The sequence below is a fragment of the Prionailurus bengalensis genome, chromosome D1, assembly GCF_016509475.1.
Source record: "Prionailurus bengalensis isolate Pbe53 chromosome D1, Fcat_Pben_1.1_paternal_pri, whole genome shotgun sequence".
Taxonomy (NCBI): Eukaryota; Metazoa; Chordata; class Mammalia; order Carnivora; family Felidae; genus Prionailurus; species Prionailurus bengalensis.
In genome coordinates, this window is record NC_057346.1 from 113,298,155 (window position 1) to 113,322,253 (window position 24,099).

General features: G+C 60.6%; 1 protein-coding gene across 1 annotated transcript in view; it reads right to left on the reverse strand.

Moving 5' to 3' along the window:
- Positions 1-23,106, reverse strand: part of SHANK2 (SH3 and multiple ankyrin repeat domains 2) — a 476,763-nt gene extending 453,657 nt beyond the window's left edge. The window contains 1 exon segment of the mRNA XM_043581937.1: positions 22,989-23,106. The gene's annotated coding sequence lies outside the window, so the exon portion shown is untranslated.
- Between the last annotated feature and the right edge of the window lie 993 nt (positions 23,107-24,099).

The following is a 24,099-nucleotide window of genomic DNA, read 5'->3' on the forward strand; positions in this document are numbered from 1 at the left end:
ACGAGGTTAAATCGCAACCCGCCGGTCCCTCCCCCTGACAGTTTGTATTCAGCAGAGGTTAGAGGAGGTACCCTGCATTGGGTTCGAGGTGGCCACGAGTCTGCAAGCTTTTCCCATCAAAAAGGAGCCTTACTGGGGCGCCCGGGTGGGGGCTCAGTCAGTTAAGCGACCGCCTTGGTTCAGGTCATGATCTCACAGCTCATGAGTTCAAGCCCCGCGTCGGGCTCTGTGCTGACAGCTCAGAGCCTGCTTCAGATTCTGTGTCTCCCTCTCTGCTTGCACTTCCCTCGCGCGCACTCTCTCTCTTTTAAAAGGTAAACATTAAAAAATAATCGTAATAAACGAGCCTTACTTCCCATCTCCTTGAATCTGGGCCCGTCCAGTGGCAGAACGTGGCAGAAACAGAGCCACGAAACTCGTGCAGCCTTCGGAGCGCTGGCTTCTGTCCCCCCTGCTCGGAAGGCAGCTCCCACATGAGGTGTCCGTCGGGATCTGAGGAGGCCCCAGGGAGCCACATGGACGGAGGACCACGAGGAGGACCGCCAGCCTGGATTTGCGGGGCCACGTGGTGCCGGCCGACCCCCGCCTGCAAGCCCGACCCGCGGAATCACAAGCGAGCGGAAGGGCCGTTGTTTCCAGTCCCTGACTGGCGGTGTCCTTTCTTCGGCGGCGGCGGGTGACATTCTAAGTCTGCTTCTTGGCGAGACCGGTGCTCACCACAAGAGACGAGGGGCAGGTCTGGCTCTGCTGACCGCCGAGCAGAGCTGGGCAGCGAGCTGGGCCTCTGACCAGCGTACCCTCGGAGAACAGGGCACGCTCCACCACACATCCTGCCACCTCCGGGAGGCCGCCACGGGGACCACCAGCACCCGGGCAGAGCGACTCCTCGGTGCATGTCAAGAACAGGAGGCAGGCGGCCCCCCGTGAGTCCTGCCCCGGCAGGAAGCCCAGGGACACCCACACAGCTCTCCGCCCCGCAGAACGCACGGTCCCTCTGCGGGAGCACACGAGGACCTGCATGCATGGGTCCTTCCAGAAACAGAATCCTCTCCCCGTGAGGAGGGGGACTTCTGTGCAAGGTAACCAGCAAACACAGCTGATGTTTATAGCTGACGTCTGGAAAGGCACACGTTTGTGAAAAACGGAGACAGAAATAACTGAGACCACATGAATCGCCCTGGCAACCAGGTAGAGCAGAGACAAGGAAATTAATGGTACCCCAAAGTCAAGGCCGAAGAGGTGCAGAGCATGAATGCACCCCGCGGGTACCCCGGGGCCCCATCCATCCATCCATCCGCCCACCCCCAGGTCTCAGTGGCCAAGGGCTCACCGTGTTCCCACTCCCCGCGTGGCGCTGGGGTCGCTGAGGAGGAGAAAGGCAGAGTTCAGGTCCCTGCAGTCTCCCAGGAGCCCGACCTTTCCGCTCTTGGGGCGGGAGGCCACCCAGGACACAGTGACCACAGATGGAAAGAGGGACAGACACAAGACTCTCCCGGCCGCAGGAGGGACGCGTCCAACATTCTGGCCCCAGACCGTCGGCCGCTCATTCTCTCCAATACCTTTGTTCTAGATCCCTGTCCCCGAGGCTCCCTCTTGAACACTCCGTGGCTTCCCCCAGTCTCCCAGCAGGTGCCCTGATGCCTCCACGGGCTCCCCGGGCACCGTCCACTTCCCTCGGCTCCGTGATGGTCTCCCGTCCCCAACCGAGTGGTGTTAGGCCAGCACCCGGTGCGTCACAGCAAGCAATCGGTGCGTACGTAACTGGTGAACCCCACGTACCTCAGAGAATTCTACCCGTCTTCACACACAAGCCCACTGATGCCCAGAGAGGGTGAATTACGTCTCCGACGGCACACAGCTTGGGGGAGGGGGTCTCAGGGGCACACCTGCCTCCGAAGCCTTGCCTGCCGGACCTGTGGCTTCTCTGGGGAGACACGCGAGGCCAGAAGCCTCCAAGTGGAAGTCAGCACATAGATCTCAAAGCCCAGGGCCTGGGGCGGGGCTGGCTGCCTGGTTACGGCCGCAGGAGAGCTGAGCAGCCTGACCAGCCACAGACGCAGACCGAGCCTCCGGCGGGATGGCACAGAGCGGCGCCTGGCAGGGGGGCGGCTTTCTCTCCCCGGCGGCACGGACCGCATTTTCAAAGATGCTGCAAGAGGGCAGCGCGTAACCAGCCAGCCTCGGGTGCATCCAGGTGCGGCCCACCTCGAGGGCCACCTGCCCACCGTGAAAAACACGCGACCAGCAAGCCTGGTTACCGCCGCCCGGGTCTCCCGGAAGCTCCGTGCCCAGCAGGGCCGGGGCCGCTTCCCTAGTGCACGCTCCCGTCCAGGCCGGAGAGAAATGCTCTATAAACTCTGGGAAAGGCGTGGCTGGCCACAGCTTCGGAAGGCTGTGTTCTCCCTGCACTTAGCGCACAGGCAGGCCCTGGAGATGTGGGGTCAGTGCTCAGTGCTCCGGAGGTCCTAGGGGCCAGGACCCCCCTAGGGGGAACGTCTGTGAAGAGGAGGTCTGTGCCCCTTCTCAGAGGAAGGGACAACGGGTGGCTCCTGAAATGCTGGGGCCAGTGTGTTGTCGGTGGTTACAAGACAAAGAGCTGATAATGAAGGCAGCGGGAGGGTGGTGCTCTCTACAGGGACTCGAGTTGAGGGGTGTATCAGTCAGCTCCACCGCGTAACAAATACCACAGACGGGGCTCACACAGCAGACACGTACTGTCCTCCAGTCCCGGAGGCTGGAGCCCGAGGTCCAGGCGTGGGCAGGGCCGGGGCCTCCCGAGGCCTCTCCCCTTGGGTGTGGACGGCCGTCCTCTCCCTGTGTCTTCAGGGGGTCGTCCCTCTGTGCATGTCTGTGTCCTGACCCTCTCTTCTTTTTTTAAATTTTTTTAACGTCTATTTATTTTTTGAGAGACAGAGCAGGAGCGGGGGAGGAGCAGAGAGAGAGGGAGACACAGAATCTGAAACGGGCTCCGGGCTCCGAGCCGTCAGCACAGAGCTTGACGCGGGGCTCGAACCCACGGACCGCGAGATCGTGACCTGAGCCGAAGTCGGACGCCCAACCGGCTGAGCCCCCCGGGCGCCCCAATGATCCCCTCTTCCTACAAGGACCCCGGTCACACGGGATCAGGGCCCACCCCAGTGACGTCACGTTACCTCAGTCACCTCCGTAAAGCGGTGATACGGGCTTCTGCAGATACGGGCACGTTCTGTGGTGCTGGGGGTCAGCGCTCCACCATACGCATTTGGGGGGGGGGGGACACAGCTCAGCCCCCCACAATGCTCTCCTCCGGTGCTCACGGGGCTCCTTGTAAATGGCGGCCGCCTCAATGAGCCCATCGACCAACGCACCACGCAGAACCACTGCTCATGCCACAGCTCACGTACGTGATGCTGCACCCCGTGGCCGGCGGGGACCCAGTCCCCCTGCACGGAACAAAATGGCACCGTGGCCCCCCCGAGCTGTCCCCACGGTTCACAGAAGGGCCAGAACCCAAACCTCCACGAGGACATCTTCACCGACAGGAACTGCGAGGCACGGGGTTAACGGACGAGCGCGTACCGACCACCCTCAACAGAAGTATCGGGAAAATCACTTCATCGACCCAATTTTACACTTTCTGCTTTCCGTCATTGCCAGAATACTTACTCACAAATGCAAATGGCTAGGGAATCTGTACTCATTAAGGCTTTCCTTTTCCTAGAGGTTTTATCAAGCCATCGGGAGGCTATCAGCTCGTGCAAGTGACAGGAAATCAAGCCTGCTTCATTAAGTCGTACGCGGGGCGCCCGGGGAAACAGTGGAGCGCCTTTCGTAAAGCCGGACAGCTTCACCGGGGGAGCGTTCCTCACCCAACGTCAACACCCAATTCAAACAAAAGCCACTCCTCCTTGCTACCTTAATAAAGTCTGGTTAGCTGGCAGGTACTGGAAAAAAAAAAAAGGGGAGGGGATAAAATCCTTCCTCCCGCCATCGCCTCGCAGGCTCCCGGAGAGACAGACCCTCCGCCAGATCGCACTCACCTCCCGCGTGGCGCTGGGGCCCACAGTGACGGCGGCTCCCGCGGGAGCAACTCAGGAGGGCTTCCCGGTGGGCACGCCCCTTCCGTGGCCGCCTCACCACAGCCTTGCAGCGATGCTAAGCCAAAAGGGACATCTGGTTGATTGATTGATTGATTGATTGATTGACTGACTGATTGATTGACTGATTGAAAGCCAAGCCCATTTCCCGGGTCATCTGCCCTAGCACCAAGCAGCACGTCTAACCCCTCCTGACTCGGCACGGAGGTGGCCTGGGGACTGCCAGCCGCGTCTCCACGTCTCCCAGGGCCCCGGCGTGGGGGCCCCGGGCGGGGGGTCCAGCTGGGGGACTGTCGGCACCACCTCCTGATCTGAGCTCCCTGCCCGGAGGCTCCCGCGTCCTGGCCTCGACCCCACGGCGCCTCATTCCTTTGCCAGAGACGCTGTGACAAAGCACCACGGACAGGTGACAACAGATACTTATTGTGTCTCAGGCCTGGAGGCTGGAGGTCCGAACCGGATGCGTTGAGGGTGCTGGTGCCCGGTTAGATCTGCAAGGAAAGGCCCCGTCGGCTCTTCCGGCCTCTCTCCTCGGCCTGGAGACCGTCCTCGTCTTCACACGGTGGCCTCCCCGAGCGCACGTCGGTCTCCAAACGTCCCCTTTTGCGAGGACGCCAGTCACACGGGATCAGGGCCCACCCTGGGGACCTCCGTTTGCCGTAATCGCCTCGATAAAGGTCCCGTCTCCGGATACGGTCACATCCTGAGCCTCTACGGACGCCAGCACATGAAATCTGGGGGACAGGACTCGGCCCAGGAGGGCGCCATTGGCTGGAGCACCGGGCCAAGAGCAGGGAAAGCGGGGCACAGAAGAACCCCAAGCCTCGCCAGCACCGAGCACGCCTCCCCGACCCGAGGACTGGGCGAGCAGGACGGGTCGGACAGCTCCAGGGCGAGGCTTCGTTCCAGGTGGTCATCGAGACCACGTCTGACCAGGTGTGTCCACAGGTGGCTGAGCCCCTCGTGCCACTAAGCGGCAAACGCCTGTCGAGTCAACGTGGCGTCAGCGCCAGGGGCAAGGGCTGGCGTGCGTCCCCGCGGGGCGCACAGGTGGCCAGCACGCCCCGTCCGCTGTGACCCCCCCCCACCTTCTGCCCTCAGCTGCCCACAAACCACCTTAACTGAGGACACCTCACACCTGGAGGTTGCTTACCCGCTACTCCTAAGTCGCCTCACGTGTCTAAACTCGAGTTTTATTCGAAGAAGAAAAGCAGAAGCGTCCAGACCGAGATGGGAGGGATGCAGGTGATTTCGAGGCAAGGCCCAGAGGGTTCCGGGACCAGGAGGCCTCAAGGAGTCACCGTCACCGGCGTGAAGGATCTTACACAACGGCCCAGGAGTGACTTCAGGCCGGCTGGGGAGGGGAATTCAAAGTCTCAGGAGGGCCGAGGGAGTGTAAAATCTGCACCACACAATCGAGGAACGTGAAACCTCCCTACGAACTTGGACTGCGGGCTCAAAGCGGGAAGGGCATTCGAGGCTCCCGCGACGTGAGCAGGACCCCCGTGAGCCAGGATGGCCGAGACTGCCACGTGCAGGCGGGAAAACGCCAACGCCGCCCGCCGGGCCGGTCTCTTCCCTTCGCGGGTCGGGGTTCCGTGACCCCAAGAAGGCTTCAGACCCAAAGAAAGAAGCCAGAGGCATCTAACGTGTTTGGTACAGGAAGTCGAGCAACGAGGTTTTGTCTTCACACACTGCACCTGTTGGTGAAGAGGGCCTCGCAGATCAACGGTGTTTTCCCAGCCAAATACACAATCGAACCACAACGGTGTAAGATTTTACACTGAATGTGTACGAACATTTTAAGGAAATCGAAAACACTTCTAGAATGTTTCAGAGACCTTAAGATTCCCCCTGTCTTCAGTATCATCAGATTGCTAAGAATCACTTACGTATTTGAAACAGGAGTTTTTGTTAGAATTGAAGGGAATTCGAGTCTGTGAGATCCCACAAAGGCTCACTCTTCTCTTTTTTTTAATTATTTATTTATGTATTTTTGAGAGAGAGAGAGAGAGAGAGAGAGAGAGAGAGAGAGAGCGAGCACGAGCAGGGGAGGGGCAGAGAAAGGGAGGGAGACACAGAATCCGAAGCAGGCTCCGGGCTCCGACCTGTCAGCACAGAGCCCGACGCGGGGCTCGAACTCACAAACCGCGAGATCATGACCTGAGCCAAAGTCGGACGCCCAACCAACTGAGCCACCTACGTGCCCCCAAAGGCTCACTCTTAAGGGACTACAAAATCAACTAGCTTCACAAATAGAATAACAGTTGGAAATTACACTCTCCAGCTTTCAGGAAGTTACGTGTTTGGACGTGTACCTCTAATAACTTAAAGATCAGTCCTAAAATTGTATGTAATCAGAAATTCTCTTTGCCGGGTGGAAAGCCTCCGCTCGGGGACCAAGAAGACACGCTCAGTGGCTGGTGTGGCCCGCCCCCCGCTCTTTCTGCTGAAAAGAAAGATCTGTCAGAAGCCACCCATTTCTCCGAAGGACCCGTGCTCATGTGGCGCAGGTTCTGGCCGGGAACGAATCCGGGCACGCCTCACCCCCTCCCTAGGTGCCTGGACACACGTTTGACCAAAGCCAGCAAAACTCCCCACCCGGAGGGCTCCCATTCTCCTGGGAATTACAGCAGACTCGAAGGAGGAACACGTTTTAGTCCCGTGAGTCAGTGTTACCCAACACCGTGTGCTTGAACCCCCAAGCCTCTCGTTCTCCTGAGCAAACGGCCGGACCTTCCCAGGATGGGGAGCTTCCCAGGATGGGGAACACGTTCCAAGTTCAAGACTTCCAAGCACACAACCCAGCGTCCGGCCAGGCTGCACGAGCCGGGTCTGGGAGGCGCTGTGTCCACGGACTGTCGGGCCCTCTGTCCGTCCATCCGGCAAAACTTCCCTCGATCGCACAGTAAATCCCGGGGCCGACGGGGTCCCCATCCTGTAAAGTCACCCCCGTAGGCGTCCCACAAATAACCTGATTAACTGGAAGGGAATTTCTGAGCCACGTCTCCCGCCAGGGCTCAGCCCAAGGAAAAGGCATTTAAAGCAAAGCGCCGGCCACGGAAGGTGGGAGTCGGGCCCCTGCTCACGTGGAGTCCAGTCAGGAGAAGCCCAAGTTGGAACACAGGGAAGTGACTTCGGATGACGTCCAGAGTTACAGCTGACAGAGCAACAGCTCCAGCCCCACGAGACTCCCTCCCACTCGCAGCGTCAGAGAGCCAGGACCAGGACCAGCTCCCAGGTCCCACGACGTCCTTGTGAGAAACCCAAAATGCAGAAGGCAGGGTCAGCGGAGGCTGGATTTTCCGAGGCAGAGGTGGCTCTGTGGGTGTGGCTGTGGATTCCGATGCCCCCGTGCCCCGTGGCGGCTCGTCCTGCTGGGCCCATGGTGGTCGGTGACACTCCACCCGGCATTGATGATGACGCACGGATATTGGCCACCTGCCACCCCACCACGATGGACACAGGGCCCACGCGTCACCCAGCCCTGAGGCCCAGAGCCCATGATGGGAGTGGGACACTCGGGGGCGGGTGCGAGGAAGCATCCAAAGACACCCGTGACCAGGGACGTGGAGTGACATGTGTCGCTTACCCCCGGGGCCGTGACCCAGTCTCGGCACTGCCCCCTGCTGTGTGACTTTGAGAATGTCCCTCGGCCTCTCTGAACCTCTGCCCCTCATCTGCCCCGTGGAGCTTTGACCCTCCCTGAGCAGCATCATGACAGTTAAATCAGACGACGTCTGTGTCGTTTCTGGCTGAAACACAAACGCATCAGAAGTCAGACTCCGGTAAACATAAAGGGCTGATGAAAACGACCTGCGGATCAGAGATCACAAGACGTGGCAGTGAATCGGTGTTCACCGGTGAAAAGCCCGCGGCCCGGACCCCAAACGCGAAGGGACCACGAGCACGGCAGCAGGCCCACGGCTGTCCACCCTCCCAACCCTGGGTGACAGCGGGTCCCCCCATCTCCTCCCTCGGTCGTGCACCAAGACAGGCACTTCCTGGAAGGAAAAGGTGGCCTGGCTCTCAAGGCTTTTTCTAGAAAATTCAGTCTCCCGGTAGCAGCCTGCAGGGGGCAGCCGCAGGCTCAGGGGAGGGGGCAGATGTGACCATCGGCCAACGTGCCCATGAAGCCAGTGGGGCCACCGGGGCCCTGGAAGGAAAGACGGACGTCACCTATGGCTGGGAGACGCAGCCGCACCCTGCCCAGGATGAGCAGACACCGTGGCCGTGGGCGGCCCGTGCTGGGGTCGCCGGGGACGGAGTCACAGACGTAAGACATGTGGGAAGGCCGCAGAGCGCCAGCCGGAGAAGCCCTCGGTGGAGACACTGGCGTTTCGCTCCAAAGCAGATGGTTCTTCCTGAGGGCAGGCACGGCTTTGGTTCTCGTGGTTTGTCTGTTTTCCTGAGCAGTTTCAGGGTCACAGCAAAGCTGAGGGGAAGGCCCCGGGATTGCCTGTGTCCCCCTGCCCCACCCCTGTGTCCCCAGCAGGAGCACCCCCCCCCAGAACAGCATCACCCCGAGTCCACCGCGGACATCGGAGTCCCTCCCGGAGCCGCCCACTCTGTGGTGTAGACAGGTGCACCAGGCTGTTTCCACTACAGGAGTCATTTCCCTGCGCTAAGCTCCTCCGTGCTCCCCCTGCTCGCTCCTCCCCACGCTCCGACCCCTGGCCGCCACTGACCCGGCCTTTTCCAGAAGGTCACAGACAGCGTGTGGCCCGTCCAGACTGGCTTCTTTCGCTTAGTACGATTCACCCACGTTTCCTCCTTTGCGGCTTCCCAGCTCACCCCCTTTTAGCGCCGGACACGACGCCGTTGTCTGGAGGGACGACCACCCGCGTGCCCACCCCCTGCCGAGGGGCGTCTTCGCTGCCTCCAGATTCTAGCCACTGTGCCGAAAGCTGGCGTAAACGTCCGCGGGCAGGTTTTCGTGTGGACACAGGGGTTCAACTCCTGTGTGTCCACACCGATCCCACGGTGAGACTACCTTGCGTTTCACGAGAAACTGCCAACCATCCCGCGTCCCCGCCCGCGGCGCGTGGGAGCTCCCGCCAGCGTGTCGCAGTAGAGATCCGGACTCCGGCCCTTCTCGCAGGTGCGTGGGGGCATTCAGGGGCCTTTTGCGTGCGTGGGGGTGGGGGGCGGCTTAATATGCAGTTCAGGGGCCAGTTCTGTCACCGCGAAGGGAAACCCTGCGCTGGTTAGGAGTCACCGCCCGACTCACCCTCCTCCAAGAGCCCGGGCCTCCCGGACTGACCCCGCAGGCCTGCCTGGCCCGTGCGCTTCAGGTCACGTGTGCATCTCGTCTCACGCGCCGTGTGACCTCCTGTGTCTGGTTCCCTTCACCCAGCGCATGTGACACTCCCCCACGTTGTAGTGGGTATCCAAGCTTCCTTCCTTCTGACGCGTGGATGGTCTTCCCCTGGATGGATGGACCCCACCTGTCGAGCCATTCGCCTCTTGATGTGCTGTTAGTTGGGCTATTTCCATTTGGGGGCTATTGTGAATAACGCGGCCGTGAGCGTTCACACACTGTGTGTGTGATTCTCCTGCACGTACGGATGTAACATGCTCTCGTTCTCTTGGGAACGGGCCCAGGAATGGACCTGCCGGGGGGACACGGGGGCCCGGTGCTTAACCCTGAGGAGCTAGCTGCCTGACTGCTTTTCCCGGAGGGCGGCCACGCTTTAGCCACCAGCGTCGGCGTGGCCGGGACGGCGACTCCCCCTCGCCGGCCACCGCGTGTGCCCACGCCGTGCTCAGCTGCCTCCACCTGCAGCCAGACCACAGGAGGACCTCAGGGCTCAACTACTCAATTGTTTTTAGATCTTTGTTCCAGTGACTATGACACCGAGGAGAACGTTTTGACCACCCCTCACTTAACAAACATTTACCGAGCATCTAAGACGCGGCAGGGCGGGCCCCATACGGGCACTGAGGACGTGTCAGTGGGCGAATGAAAGATCCCTGCCCGAGCCACCCCACAGGAAGGAGCAACGGTGACAGCTTTGGAAAATTAACGGTCCTTGAAAGTTCCTTCCAAGATTAAAAGCTGGTTCCCACATCCCTCCACGGACAGCCTGTAGACTCACGTGCATTACTCTTCCCCGCACCGGCCCCGGGATGCCCACAAAACCGCGGCATTCTCAGGCACCACACGGAAAAAAGCATCACAAGCACAAAGTCGCGCTCCCAGGAAGGGGTGCGTCCCCGCCGAGTTTCAAGCCCACACACCCCGTGATCACAGCTGTCCTGTAAGTCCAGCGACCCTCCCCGGTTTTAAGTTTCTTTATCTACCTTGAGAGAGAAAAAGGGAGCACCGGCGGGCGAGGGGCAGAGAGAAGGAGACAGAATCCCAAGCAGGCTTTGGGCCATCAGCATGGAGCCCGACGTGGGGCTGGAACTCACGGGCTGTGAGATCGTGACCTGAGCCGAGATCAAGGGTCGGAGGTTTAACCGGCTGAGCCACCCAGGCGCCCAGCGACCCTCCCTTTTTACAGACAAGAGGCGGCCCGAGACATCCGGGTGGTGAGCGGCTCGTGGCTGCCATGTGGGTACCAAGCACAGACGACCCACACGCCGTAGACAGACTCCAGGTTTGGGAAAGCCCTCCACGCCCCGGTCCGAAGGAAAGCGTCATCACCAGAGGGGCAGAAATGAATCTGGGGAGGGGCTGCAGCTAGAGTCTCCCTGCGGTCACCCTGCACTGAGGAACCTTCTGGAAGCTGCCGAGTGCCTTCTCCAATGCCACATTTCCGGGAGCTTCCCTGAAGGGAGCAGGACGCTGAGCACAGTGAGGATTATCTGTGCAGGCGCTGGCTTATCCGCTTGCTGACCTCGCTGCTACGTGAGCGCGAGGCGGGTGCCCACGTGGCCCTGGGCCCACAGCAGGTGCTTAACCACGGAGTGCCGCGTGAGTGGACGGCGGCCCAGCGGCGAGGGTCCCAGGGGCGCGAACTCACTGCCCTGAGGCGTCCCACGCGCGGCCTGGCGGGGGCATCGTCCCTCTGCTACCAGCCTGGGTCGCGGCCTCTGGGCCGGGGACCCCGGCCCTCACCTTGTGAGGACGCTGGTTCCCAGCCTGGCCCCCCGGGGCTCCAGGCAGGTGAGGGAACAACAGCTCAGAGTGTGGACGGGACCCCAAAGCGCACGGTCGGCCCCCTCGGGGACTCAAACCCAGGTCGCAGCACCCCACGTGAGGGTGGGCAGGGCTCACGGGTCCCATTTCAGAGATCGGTAGACAGAGGCCAGAGAGGTGAGGGCATTCCAGGCCACAGCCAGGCAGAGGCAGAGCTAAAAGCCAGGTCCCCATCTCAGGAGCCCCTCCAGGAGCCTGCAGCCAGGTGGCCCGCACAGGTGTCCAAGGAGGCCACATCAGCCAGTGCCACCATCCGGAGGGGACCCGGCAGAAGGCCACCTGGGGAAAGTGCCCGAGTCACAGGTGGGCCAGAGCACATCCAGGTCGACCCCCGGGGCTCTACTCCTCCGCATCCAGGGCTCCTGGCCCCACCTGGACCGCCACACTGCCAAGTGCATTTAACGCCCACCTTCTCAGGCTAGGACGGAAAGAGCAGAAGGGCAAACAAGGAACACGGTGCTGACCCGGGTGTGGAAGCCACGGCCCACAAGGCCAGGGAGTCAGACGTCCCCGGGACGGCCCGTACCGTTGGTGACCTTGGCCCTGTTTTCTGTTTTCCCAATTTTCTGTAGGATGGCAAAATATGTGAGTTTTTATACAGAAAACACATGAAAACACCCAGGCCTAGGTGACCCTCGACAGCTGCACGGGGTGGGGATGGCCTTTGGAATCAGTTGGGCCTGGCGTGGGGCCCCTGGGGCCTTAGGCCATATGGCAATGCTGCCCCCCACCTACAGGGCTCGGGGACGAGCTTGCTCGCTGAGGATGGGCTCAGTGGGTTATTCGCCACTTTGCCATTTAATCAGCCAACACAGTGGCCACATCAGACATTTTGTACTGAATGGTCTCCGTGGCCCCAGCCCAAACGCTCTCTGTCCCCCATCCAAGTCACCCCGGCTGTTGCCAACTGCCTCCTGGCGCTCGAAGGCTGTCAACAGAGAAATCACAGACCAGGGAGGCTTGGGCCACTCTCTGTTCCAAGGACCTCTGTCTAGTGGGACAGCAGGGGTGGTGTCTATGCAGAGAACAGGCCAACAAGGAGACTGGGCACAGCGAGAACCTGGCCAACGAGGAGCCCAGCCCTGTGTTTAAGTAACAGCAGAAAGGGGGGCCGGCCCCGCCCCCACGCAGACCCTGCCGGGCGCTCATGTGTCTGGACCCTTCCTCCACAGGCGGTCAGTCCTCCCGCTCTGGGTAGAATCCTCGTACCCTACAACCTTTGCTCCCTGGGATTCTCAGGGCTTGTCACCCCGAGGGCTCCGATGGGGGATCCCTCCCATCTCACTGAGTGATTCTTCTGTCGGGGTCTCGACGGGGGCCTGCGCACGGTGAGGGCCTCCTGGACCCACAGCCCCAGGATCAGGCAGGCCCTGAGGGGAGCCTGGGCCCCTGGGAAGCTGAGCTGGTTGCAGACCCTCAAGGAGGAGAAGGTATGCACGTTCCAAGATGAGAAACTAAATCCGGGAAAGACCAGCTCTCTGGGCTCACCCTTAGTGACTCGAAATTCAGCACCTTCCCCAGGCTCCGTGCTGGGGGCACGTCCCCGCTGCAGGACAAACCTTGAGAAGGCATTTGGGGGAAGACCGGGAAGACAGGACTCTCATTGCCCATCGGTACCACGTGGGCGCCCAGTGGATCCTTCCTCCCACGCCGGTGACTCCACAGAACGAGGGAAACAGGGCAGTGGGTGGGCGTGGGCAGAGTCAGGCAGGCCAAGCCAACTGTCCCCACAACGAGACCACAAGCCCCCGTGAGTCTTCGGAGCCCGGCATTTGCTAACCACCCGGTCTCCAAGAAGGAAAGCCGGGCTCCGAGAGAAGTAACAGCCACGTAAACCAGGGGCTGACACGTGGTGGAACCAGGACGTGGTCCCGCGTGGCTCAGACACGGCGCCCACGCTCTTCGAGGCTGCTGTGGGGGGGAGGGTGAACTCAGCAGGCCCGAGCCGCCCAAACCCGGCCCCTTCCGAAGGCCCCAGGCGTGGCCCCTCCGAGTCCTGGGAATGATCTACCTAATCTAGTGTTCCTGCCACGTGAGGCCTTGGGCCACATCACACGGTTTACGCTAACAGTGTGACTTGGGAATGGGGACCCCCGGCCCACCGGTGTCGGCCAAAGCCTCTGGAGGGGCTGGACGCCGAGGTCGGCCGTGCCTAGGTGACCGACCCCCGGAAAGATCCCGGACTCGAGGCTCGAGGAGCCTCCCTCACCGGCGACGGTTCACACGTGCGGTCACACGTGGCTGCCGGCAGAATTCGACACCGTCCACAAGACCCCACGGGGAGGACGGCTGGAGGCTGGCGCCTGGTCTCTCCTGGACGGCCCCGTACCCGTGCTGACTCTAATCTGGGTCCTTCCACAACTGTGTTCCACTGAGCTCCTTCTAGAGGATCTGTGATCCTGGGGGGTGGTCTCGGGGACCCCTGAATGTACCTGTCCTGTCTGTGGCTGTAGTCCACGAGCGGGCTGCGTGGCAGGGTGGGGAAACTGAGGCCTGCGTCCATTTACGTTTTTGTAACCGTCAAAGATGCAAATCCAACTGCACAGAGGCGTTCTGTCTGCTGACACGGTGGCCGGAGCACCAGGGCCAGGTGCCCGGCGATGCGTCCCGGGAACGGCGGCCCCTGCGGGGGGATCCCACAGACGGGTAACAGGATCCTGTGCGTCTCCCGTCTGGGCGGCCCAGACAGCTGTAAGGCGAGGCTGTGCGGGAAGGGACCCGAGTCCCCACAGGCAAATTCTCGGGTGACGGGCTCTCCCCCAGCAGACGCAGCACGAGTGGTCTCTCCTCCCCGTGGCGGATGCCGCCACCGCGGGACGGCAGAAACAGGGGGACTTCACAGACACCCCGGGTGTCTGTCCCGAGCCGGCGGCCCCCGCGCTGTTAGGAGAGAGCAGGACTCCCGCGGGTCCCCAGCGAGGCCTCGCCTGGGCCACTGTCTGCTTTGGAGATGGTTCCCATATGAGCCACGTAAGACACACGAGGAGGCCAGCGGTCACCACAAACAGCCCCTTGTCTTTCCACGCTGACCACAGAGCCGTGCCGCCCAGGGTCCCAGGGAGGGGGCCGGGGGCAGACGCCCTAGAGACACCACCTCCCCACCGGCCCGTCCCTTGCGGAGGATGCCGGGCAGAGGAATGGACGCCTGGACCCGGGGCTGGGACACGTGGCCCAGCCCCTCTGAGGACAGAGCTGAGCACAGACAGGAGACAGCCAGACTTAGGTGGTGGAGGCCAGCGTCTGCATCTGGGTCCGCCTCCCCTTTCCCGCGAAGGGAGCCCCCGTGAGGGGCAAGAGGAAGAAGCCAGGAGAGGGCAGACCCTGTGTCCCCACGGTGCCACTGTGCGCCCGGGGCTCTTGGGAGCCCCGTTTTAGGAACCGGGAGCCCGTGGCCGTGTGGCCGGAAGGACCCCGGGCCCTGGCCTCTCGCTGGTGTGGCCCAGCCCGCCAGGTTCTCGCCTCATCTTCCAGACCGGCCTGGACCACGGGTGTCATTCTCAGCAGCTTTGGGCTGTCCAGAACCCACAGTCACAGCCTCTCTCTGTCAGACGATGCTGACCCGGCCCCCACACGGGACACGGCAGCCCTGCCCAGCCTCAGCCTGGCCACAGCCCACACTCCTGACAGGGTCCCCGTCTTCCAGCCTCTTTACTCCCTCCCGGAACCCAGCCCACGGTCCGGCGGGAGGCGGGAGGGACAGCACGGCCACAGGGTCCCCAAGGCACCACTGGCCCACTGGATGACCAGTGAGGGCCTGGCCTCACCCCTAAGACAGAATCCTCCCTCGGGGTCCTCCCCCACCTGTTTGCTGGAATTCAATATGAGGAGACCCAAGTCGGCTGCCCACAAGTTCCTGAAATGGGGGTGGGACACGTTTGGATTCTCTCTAAATTCCACCAGGAGGAATGCTGCAGAAAAGGGGCAGGCCTGCCGAGGCTCCGTCCCCTGACCTACCGGGTCACCCCTACGCACACTTGGAAGTCTGGACTAGGGAGGGCTATTCACGAGCTGGCTGGTGGCCGGGGAGTGTGGAGGGTGTGCAGGGGGCCCACGGGGCCGAACCCAGGGTCATCTTATGTGGTCGCAGAGATCCGAGCGAGGGGAGACCAGAGAGCTGCCCCTGGGCTGCGGCGGGGGGAGGGGCTCCCGTCACCACGAGGGTCCCACCAGCCCCATCCCTGGGGACCCACGTCTGACTTCGGTCCCCGAGCCCCAGGCCGGCCCGTGTGGGGCTCTCGGCATCCCCATAAGTGACCGCTCCGTGAACACAAGAGGGAGAACGAACAAATGAACTCCCCGAACCAGCTCAGGACACCTGACCCACTAGGCCTTCGCTCTGACGGAGGCGGGAGGCGTGGAGGGACCCGTCAGTGCAACGTCCTCTGTGTCCTCCTCAACACGCTGGTGGTGCATTCTCAGGTTCTCCTCCCCAGCTCCGATCCTGTCTTTTTTTTTTTTAACGTTTATTTATCTATTTTGAGAGAGTGCGTGCAAGCGTGAGCAGGGGAGGGGCAGAGAGAGGGAGAGAGAGTCCCAAGCAGGCTCCGTGCTGTCAGCGCAGGGCCCGACGCGGGGCTCGAACCTACGAACCGCGAGATCGCGCGCTGAGCCGGAATCAAGAGTCGGACGCTTAACCAGCTGAGCCACGCAGGGGCCCCTTGGATCCCGCCTTTGAAAGGCCTCGCTGCAGACAGGTGCGCTCACGAGAAAACGCCTGATGGGCCTGAACTACATCTCCACATCCGGCATTTCCTGTGCCTTTCATTAGACGGGACAGCGAATCTATTCCAGGAGCGTCAAACACTCCTGCTCGCTGAACCGTCCCCTCGGAAAACACCCAGGGATGATTCGCACGGAGGGTGCGTGTATGCACACGTGGGTGGAAGGAATAAACAGAAAAGAGACACAGAAGCGTAAGTGTTCAGAGCAAGTGGGAACCCGCAGCCGACCCTCTCATCCCTGCCCACGCTTCTGACAGACGTCAAGCTGCATGACTCACATGTCCACAGCCACGGAGCCACGGCGATACCACGCAGCTCCTCTCCCTGTGCTTCCCAAAGACCGGCTTGCTACCTAGGCAATCGGGTGACAGCTTGCAATATGATAAACACATCACCGGTCAGAAGGAAGGAAGGAAGGAAGGAGGGGAGGGAGGAAAAACGAGACAATCTGGATTCCACCAAACAGAAAGTTACAGAGCAAGGACCTTCCCAGAGGCCAGGACCAGTGCCCCCCCCCACCCACCCCCCCACCGACCCCGTGAGCCAGATTCCTCCCCATCCAGGTCGAGCTCGGCCTCAGCCCCCAAATCTGAACAGCTCTGACCAATCCCCGAGGTGGCATTTCCCAGGAAGCCAGCCCAGAGCCGGCCTTTCGGGAGGGGGCCCACAGGGACTGCTCATCTCCGGGCTCGGGAGCTGAACAATGAGTAAGGGATTCCTCTGCATCCCTTCTGCTGGCTTCTGGGTTGCCCTTCCCTGAGTTTCAACCCACTCCAGTAACAAATCACAGACAGCCGGAGATTAGAGCCTGAGGGACGTGCTGGGTTTCAGCCCGTCTGAAGCCTGCTCCCCAGAAAAATTTCTAAAGACCTCAAAACGTCTAAAGTCCAACCGTGAAGAAGGCCGCCCTGGAGCCGCAGCTGTTCCAATATCGCTGTATTTTAACCCAGGAGGGGCACGGAAGGTGAACGTGGTAGTGCTCGGTGAGGTCCAGGCGTGGGCAAGGCGTGGCTGGGGAGGCACCTGGATGACCTGGGGCTTGAAGCAGGAGTCACTGCGTGGTGGGAGGTGCTAAGGTGGGAGTAGCCATCCAGGGAGGAGGGAGCCCCAGCAGAGGTGAGAGCAGAGGGGCATCGGGATGGACTAGGAGAGGCTCAAGTCCAAGGACGGAAACGGAATCCCCGTCCCATAAGCCCTATCCTGTCTGGTGCGGCTTCCAAATTCCAGGCCACATCCAGCTGGGCTTGCACACGAGTGCCCCACCCCTACCCCCTGTGGAGCCCTGGGCAGGTGCTTCAGACATCACAGCTGGGTATAATACAGCCCTGAAGGAGCTCACATGGGAGACAAGTCAGCACAGCACAGGGGCCAAAGGGCATCTCAGGGATGAGAAAGGCTGACTCTGTTTCTCCCTGCATGTGATCTTCAGGGGGATCCCACCCCCACCCCCTGTGGAGTCCTGGGCAGGTGCTTCAGACATCACAGCTGGGTATAAAACGGCCCTGAAGGAGCTCAGACAGGAAACAAGTCAGCACAGCACAGGGGCCAAAGGGCATCTCAGGGATGAGAAAGGCTGACTCTGTTTCTCCCTGCATTTCTCCCTGCATGTGGCCTTCAGGGGGATATTTAATCTCAAGCCTCAGTTTCTTATCTGTCAGATGGGCTTAAGGCCACCCACCCAGAAAGCCACTCAGCATTAACCCCGGACATAAGTGCCCAATAAACAGCAACAAACACAACACAATAACGTGAAACAGCCAGAGCCCAAGGGTGCACACGCATATGCACGCACCCCTTGTGATTTAGACAAGAATCTACCAAATGTCGGCGTATCACAGGCCAGGGAGATTAAGAAAAAGAAATTCCCTGGCGCAGCTGGGATGTCAAACGTTTTATTTCCCCAGAAGAAGATATCTTAGGAAGCGAAATGTACCATCAGCACCATCCCTAACAGAAAGGACACTCGCCCCACTGTCTCGGAAAAAGTCAACACGAAACACAGCCTGTCCTTCCAATCGAATCCCCCGAGCTTCGTGTAAAACTCTCTGTCAGGTGCCGAGTCTCTGCATGTCACCCGGGGCTGGGGCGGGCTGGGCAGGAACTGGAGGACGAGGGCACCAGACCGGACCAGACTGGACACCAGAGGCCAAGCCCACGCCCGCCCGGGGCACAGGGACGGCTCCACACGGAGTGGGCAAAGTGCGTTGAGCACGGGGTGGGAGGCTCCCAAGGGCTGTTCTAACCCAGAAGCCACCCTGCAGGACACGGGAGCCACCTGGCCAGGCCACTCAGGACGCACATCTCACTCCCCACCCCAGGGAAACCTGAACGGGCACAGGTGCCCCAAGCTGTGCGCACGGCGACTCAGACACTGATCTGCCTTGGAATGACCTGCAGAGGGTGCTCCGGCTTGGGGACCCGGCCAAGCGACCCAGCCCATGGGTCGGGCTTCCCATGTCGCCCGGCGCCTCACGCATGCTTGGCCTTCACTGGGTCACGGCGCCCCTCCCGTGGGGGGCGTGTTCACGGGACCACAGCATGCGGCGGGCATGCACGCGGCAACGCGCACACGCAGACTCGGTTCCTAGACCTGGGACACGTTCCTGGCATTCGTGAACTCCCCCAAAGCCATCAAGCCCCGAAGCGGTGCCCCCTGTAGCTGAGTGAGCTCCAATTCTAGTCCAGCATCACCTCTCTGGCTGCGGCCCCCGGGCTCTCAGACAGCAAACGTTGTGGACGCGAGGTCCTCACTCGGGATCCCCCAGCGGAGCCCCTGGGCTTTGGCTCCTCGGGGAGACACGCTGAGGGGCACCCCCCACCCCGGGATTAGATCCCGTGGCGTGGACTCCTTAGCGGGAGCAGGAGAATGGTGACAACCCGCCAGACACTGGACACGGGAGCCGGGTGCCTCAGACCCACATCAGTCCCAGGAGACTCATCGGACGCCCAAATAAGTCTGTGGCCCCCAGAGGTGGAAAATGCGCCGTTTTCGCGAGCTTCCAGGGGCCCTTTCGGGGGTGAACCTCAGTCCTAGGGGGCTCCCAGGGCCTGTTCTGTAAACCCACCCTTGGTAATTGGTGGTTGACGCCCAATGGCACCCTCCCCGCCCAGAACACCCCCCGTTTGGCTGTGAGGCTCTTCTCAGTTGAAAGAGACACGTGCACGTTTGTGTTCACACGAATATACCTTTACTTACATCCAGCCTCGCCTGACCTCTTTCTCACTGACCGGCTGTGTCCGCGAGCCCAGTAAATCCAGCCGCACACGGAGAAGACCAGGTCGTAAGTCACTCCACCTGCTTCCTGCCACCCACTTGGCACGGGCTTCCGGGGGAACCGCATTCCACACCTAGACCGGGCCCTCCCTGCTCCAGAGAACTCGCTCGGCAGCCCCACGGCTGGAGGTAAAATATCTCAGAGAACAGAGACGGAACGTGTGGCTGGCCGCCCTCTCTTCCCCTCAGGCCCGGGGTCCTCGGACATAGGACCCTGGGAGCGGGAGGCCAGCCTGCCGCCCCCCCCCCCCGCCCAATTCCTTGGGGACACTGCAGCCTAGAAGCCTCCCTACCCCCGCTCAGGGGAACGGCGCTAAAACTTCAGGCCGAGAGGGCTCGCTGGGACCCCCTGGCACTCCTGTCTCAGAGACGTGCCCGCCGGGACGAGTCACAGAAGTGGAATCACACAGCGTGCGCTCAGTCGATTGTCTTTTCTTCCTCCATGTACTTTTGAGGACAGCTTTGTCCTTGCCAAAAGTCACCTCTGCCCAGGGCTCCTTAAGGTCCTCACCTGAGTCGCTTTCAAAATCTGTGACAGCAACACACACCTGACCCGGCCTGGCCTAGGGTCCACCTCAAAGCTGTTCAGCTTTCTCTAAAGCCAGACAGTATTTGAAAACCACATTGTTTTTTGTTTTTGCAAAACCCCAACTGAAAACACCACGTCACACGGAAAACAGTCCTTAGACTGGAATGCCGAGGAAAATCCTGCCGTGGGTGAGACACCAGACAGCTCAACTTTGTTCCCTTTTCGCCCTGGCTGCCAGGAAGCTCAGGATGAGTACCGTATGTAACTGTAAAGATGCTTGCTTACCCCAGAGGTTGGTCTTAAGGATCCCGAGGGGTTAAAGCGGAGTTTTACCGATGTGGCCTGCAGCAGAATCATTCTGGAAGGAGGCCACAAAGACAGATTCCTACTGAATTAGATTTCTTGTGCATCCGGTGCTAGAATCTGCGAGATGCCCAAGAATTCTTGGTCCTCAGGTGAGGCCCTGCCGTCAGAGTGAAACGACCCGGCTCATTCACTAGGACGGAGGAGAACCTTCTGGAGGAACCGATCTGGCGGCCCATTCGCTAGGACGACCACCTGGGGCACCAGAAACCCTCTCTGCTCTCTGATCCCTCACTGGGGGGGGGGGGGGGTGCTTACACCCGCAAGCGGGAAGGATCGTTTGAGGCAATAACAAAGAACACCTGAGGAGATCCGAATCCCACTCGCAGGCAGGCTAACGCCTCCGAGTCGTCCGTGAGAACTCGCGTGAGAAAGCAAATTAACTGTCACTCTAAAGTGGAACCCTTCTGCCGCTACTTAGGGGACATCCTGGCTACTAACCAAATCGCCACTCGAGGGTACTTTCCCGCTTTTTTCTGAGAGGCGGCAGGAGGGGATGGCGGCAAAGAGTCTGAAACACACACAGTCCATGCAGGTTCATCGCGTGACACACGGCCCCACGCAGGCGCCGGGGCGTGGGGGGTGTGAGGGGCCGTACGTGATGAACGGAGGCCCTTAGGACAGCAGGAGGCCGCTGAGGGGCAGGGTCCCTTGCCGGACGGGCAGCTGAGAAGGAAGAAAAGGGGCCCAGGTAAACCTCGGCCTGACGGAGGATCCCGCCTCCGCTCTGCCACCAGCCGGGGCCCCAGCACTGCCCACAGAAGAGCCGCGTCGCGGCGACGGAAGGCCCTCCGCATCCACAACACAAGGACCTCCATCCTGCCTCCAGCCGAGGGGCCCCGGGAAGCTCTTCCTGGGCTAGTCTCCCAGGGAGCAGCCACCCCCGTATCCTACAGGTGGCCAACTGTTACCGTAGATTCACTCCTAGCCCTCATGTGGGGCCCAGACCGGCTCCTCCTTTCTCCCTTCCCCTTGTTTGGCAATGCCCACCATCGCAGGGGTGGCCGCTCTGAGATCGAGTGTTCCCCACCAACGGGGAGCCGATGCACGTTCCCGATGGAGAGACTCGAGGCCCAACCCTGACCAAGGATCTCCAGAGAAACTTCCGCAGCACAGCCCCCGGGATGGGGACAGGCCAGAGCTCCAATCAACCGGCCAGTGTCCTCCCGTCATGAAGAAACCCAGAAGTCAGAGGGCCTTGGTGCGAGCTGGAGCTCAGGGACGTTGGGTCATGAACGGACGGCGGGCCTGAGGCAGACGCCCCCAAAGGCAACAACAAAGGAGCAGGAACTGGGTGCAGGCCGGGGTTCAAAGCCCGACAAGGGAACAGTATCGGGCAGCAGCTGGAGACAGGAGGATCCCGGCCCTGCCCACTCAGCCAGGACAGCTGGGGCTGGCATGGTCCCCCACGGAGCCCCCCACCACCCCCTGCCAGGAGAACGCCCATCTTCGCCGGCGGAGGGGCGGGACGCAGCTCGGAGCAGCGGAGGGACGCCGTGGAAGGGCCTGGACAGGGGAAGAGGAAGGTCCGACTGGGTTTCAGGCAGGGCTGGGAGGAAGGGAGCTTGAGGCATCCCCCAAAGCCGATGGCGACCAGGACCAGGGCGGGACAGTGGCTCCTACGCTCTGCCCTCGCCTGCTCTATTCATATCCCCAGGACACGCGTTCTCACCAGGGTCTCGGGGGGCCAAACAGATCCTCGGGTTTTTAAGTATAAGGTGCAGATACAGAAGAGACACACGAACAGATACGCAGCATTTCACAGCACGAACAATTCATCAGGGTGGACAATTAGGAAAAAAATATCGAAAACATCTTCTTGGACAGATAACTAAAAAAGGTAAGTTTGAGGGGCTCCTGGGTGGCTGAGTCGGTGAAGCGACCCATCTTGACTTCGGCTCAGGTCATGACCTAGAGGTTTGTGGGATTGAGCCCCACATCGGGCTCCTTGCCGACCACGTGGAGCCTGCTTGGCATTGTCTCCCCCTCTCCCTGCCTCTCCCCTGCTCGTGCTGTCTCTCTCTCAAATAAATAAGTAAATATTAAAAACAACAACAACAACAAAAGATAAGTTTGAGAAACATTGTTCAAAGGGATTTGGACCTCCACACTTTCCTTGAAGGTCGCCAGTGACAGGGCCAGGGGAGAGGACACAGTGTGTGCTCAGCCTGAGCTGAATTAAGCCGCCCGATGCCCCTGTGGCTGAGAGCGAGGTATGCTGGGTGCCACATCCTCCCCTGAGTATGACAACAACCTCAAAAGGTGAAGTCGGTCAAGGTGAGATCCACACTCAGGCAGCACTCAGCGAGTGCCCACCCTTTAACCACATGCTGCCCGTGAAACAATGCCGACGGAGCACACAGTAGGTGCTCAGTAAGACGGGCACTGGGCTCTAGACAATGGGCTCAGCGCGTGTCTTGACTCTCCAGAACCGAGGTCACAGGCTTCCCTCCACTGTTCCCTGCCCCCAAGCACAAACGGGTGTCCCCGTGACCATGCAAAAATGGTACAGGGACACTCAGAGCACCTCTCTTGTCCTCCATCAACCCTTAGCCACACTGGCTGGGTCCAGTACGGGCACGGCAGCTCGGACATCGCAGAGCAGACAGGAAAAGGCAGAGCTGGGGCCCCAAGCGATGGTCCTGGTAAGTCCCCTCGAGGTCACATCAGCAGGGGACCAGGGAGCAGCTTTGTTTCTCCAGGGTTGAGGACAACTCCAGCCACCCTCTCCCCCCACCCAGCCTAACACAAAACCAAGAGCCTGACGATAAGAAACTGACCATCCTCTGGCCACAGTGCAAAAGGGGTGAGGCAGACCACATCAGGACGGTGGTGACCAGCTTGCAGGTGAAAAAGACAAGGAGAAAATGCACTCACTCACCAGAGGCGCTGGCAGACTGGGCCCTGCAGAAAAGCTTCTTAGGACAGGAACCGTCTGTGCTCCGGTGAGCCGCGGCACGGAGACTGGAGGGACTTTCAGAGCTGGGAGAGACAAGAAGACCAGGACACGGTCAGGCAGATGCTGTCGAGGGGCAGAATCTCCCCCTGCAGAATCTCCAAGTGGATCCTGGCGTCTCTGAGCTAAAAACCAGGGGCTGCACCTCTGCCTCAGCCAAGATGGTACAGGTGCGCCTTTCCCCATCTCTCCCACACGGTGCAATGAAAAACCAGGATGTTGTACAGAAGACACGCACAAGACTCCTGGAGGGGGAGAGAAGGAGGAAGATTGGCAAGGGACTAGGGACCCCGAGGAACGGCACGGTGGGCAGTTCTCTAGGCTGGGTTTTTGCCTCGTCTAGCCCAGGCATGGAGCTAAAGAAGTCGGAGACCCAGACGTTCAGTAGAAGCAGACAAAAAGCCACCACGGGTGATTGTTCTCTGTAGCCAAGGGACCAGGAACGTGGCAGCCTAATGAGACAAGGTGTTTACACAATGACCACTGTCCTGCAGCCAGACACCAGAGAAAAAATGGCACCCACCCGGACCCACCGCAGCAAAGGTCGAGTAGGGAGCTGAGAGTTCCAGCCTGCATCGCTGCAATAGGCACCCCAACCCCCCACTGGGTGGTGTCAGAGAAGCCTAAGTAAGAGCTGGGACTTTTTTCCCCACCAGGTGGTAATGAATCCTCCTCTCGCTCCATGGCATTAGTGTGGGCAACGTGGGGAGACTGGGTTTCCACGCCCACTCGGCAGCGACAAGGCACCCCCCCCTCCCTCACCCCACTGAGCTGGTGTCAGGAAAGAGCTAATGGAAAGTCAGGACTTTCTCCATCACCACCAGAAATGAGGTCACCCTGCCACGGCATTGGTGGGGACCACATAGGGAGCAGGAGCGCCCAACCCCACCAGCAATAACAAAGAACTTCCCCACTGGAGTGTCAACAGAGGCCAAACTGTTGATGAGACTGCTCTGTCCACCTGGCAGCAATGGGACAGCACCCTCTCCTCCCTTGAGAGAGCAGTGTCAAAGAACACCAGCTGAAACTGAGGTTT